Source organism: Nycticebus coucang, chromosome 2 (assembly GCF_027406575.1).
Source record: "Nycticebus coucang isolate mNycCou1 chromosome 2, mNycCou1.pri, whole genome shotgun sequence".
NCBI lineage: Eukaryota > Metazoa > Chordata > Mammalia > Primates > Lorisidae > Nycticebus > Nycticebus coucang.
In genome coordinates this window covers 118,084,510-118,086,367 of record NC_069781.1, presented here as the reverse complement: position 1 = coordinate 118,086,367, position 1,858 = coordinate 118,084,510, and the positions used below count along the sequence as shown (strand labels likewise).

Sequence of the window (1,858 nt, the reverse complement as noted above, 5' to 3'; positions counted from 1 at the left end):
TTCTGGGACGGAGGCGGTTTCCGTACGGCCCCAGCTTCTAGGGTTATTTACATATATGGTAATAAGCGGTTAATTCCCGGCAGCCACTGTAGCGTTATTTGTTAGAACAGCAAACACTTTCCTAAGCCTGGGCAATAAGTACACCGCATACACCATATATTAAACTAAAAAATAAAACCAATGGGGTCCAAAATAATTTTTAAAGAATCTCGCCCTTACTGTAAAGAGTTTACTTTTAGGGACTATAAATATGGTGCGGACGAAGCAAATGTTCGTGCTCGCTTCGGCAGCACATATACTAAAATTGGAACGATACAGAGAAGATTAGCATGGCCCCTGCGCAAGGATGACACGCAAATTCGTGAAGCGTTCCATATTTTTGTTGCTACTAATGTTCTTGGGCGCAGAAACTAACATTCCGGTGAGCCAAATAATTCATCCAATTGAATTATCTTCGGGTTTCACATCCCTAACAAAAAGCTTACTGCTATCCGGGCATGGTGGGCTCACGTCTGTAATCCCAGCACTTTAGGAGACTGAGGCAGGTGGACTGAGCTCAGAAGTTGGAGATGAGCATAAGTGAGACACCCACATCTCTCAAAAATAAAGAAATAAAATAAAAGCTAGTGCTATTCATTCCATATTGTTGTCTCTTTTTCTCATGTTCACAGGTGGGGAAACTGAGGCTCTGATAAGTCAGGTGAATTCTATCATTGAAGGTCCTTCCAGCTTAAAACTGCACTGCTCTAAAAAGAATAGACCTGCCATTCGATCCTACAATTCCTCTACTAGGTATATATCCAGAAGACCAAAAATCACATTATAACAAAGATATTTGTACCAGATTGTTTATTGCAACCCAATTCATAATTGCTAAGTCATGGAAGAAGCCCAAGTGTCCATCAGCCCATGAATGGATTAATAAATTGTGATATATGTACACCATGAAATATTATGCAGCCTTACAGAAAGATGGAGACTTTACCTCTTTCATATTTACATGGATGGAGCTGAAACATATTCTTAGCAAAGTAACTCCAGAATGGAAGAGAAAGTATCCAATGTACTTAGCCCTACTATGAAACCAATTTATAGCTTTCATGTGAAAGCTATAACCCAATTATAGCCTAAGAATATGGGAAAAAGGGAAAGGGAGAAGGGAGGAGGGAAGATGGACGGACGGAGGGAGGGTAATGGATGGGATCACTACAGTGCATCTTACATGGGGACATGCAAAATTTACTAAATGTACAATATAAATGTCTTAACACAATAACTAAGAAAATGCCTTGAAGGCTATGTTAACCAGTTTGATGAAAACATTTCAAATTGTATATAAAACCAGCACATTGTACCCCATGAGTGCATTGATGTACACAGATATGATTTAATAAAAAAAAAACTGGGCAGTGCCTGTGGCTCAAGGAGTGGGGCACCTGCCCCCTATACCTGAGGTGGCAGGTTCAAACCTGGCCCTTGGCCAAAAACTGCAAAAATAAATAAATAAAATGTTTATTACGTTTAAAAAAATACTGCAAAAATAAATAAATAAAATGTTTATTACGTTTAAAAAAAATACTGCACCCCTAATTTTTTTCAACAAAAACTGATTCTCTGTTGGGCTCTCCTCTGTTTTGGCAATGCAAGATTTCCTGAGATAGCAGGCAACCCTCATCCTAACCCTCCAGGAGTCCTACACTGTCAAGATTCGAACCCTAGTGAAATGGGCGTTAATGCAGACTGGAGACAGGCCAGCTGGGGGTGGGGTGTGGGGGACTGCTGCTCCCCAGGCCACCCCCAGCCCTGCCCTAGGAAAACCCAGGAATGTAGCCTCCTGCTTATAAGGCCCTTTCTTTTG

At 40.9% G+C, this 1,858-nt stretch overlaps 1 non-coding gene across 1 annotated transcript; it reads left to right on the top strand.

The window, feature by feature from the left end:
- Positions 1 to 274: 274 nt before the first annotated feature.
- LOC128579949 (U6 spliceosomal RNA) lies at positions 275 to 381 on the top strand. The gene has a single exon (XR_008378317.1). It is a non-coding gene; the product is annotated as a U6 spliceosomal RNA (small nuclear RNA).
- Positions 382 to 1,858: the final 1,477 nt, after the last annotated feature.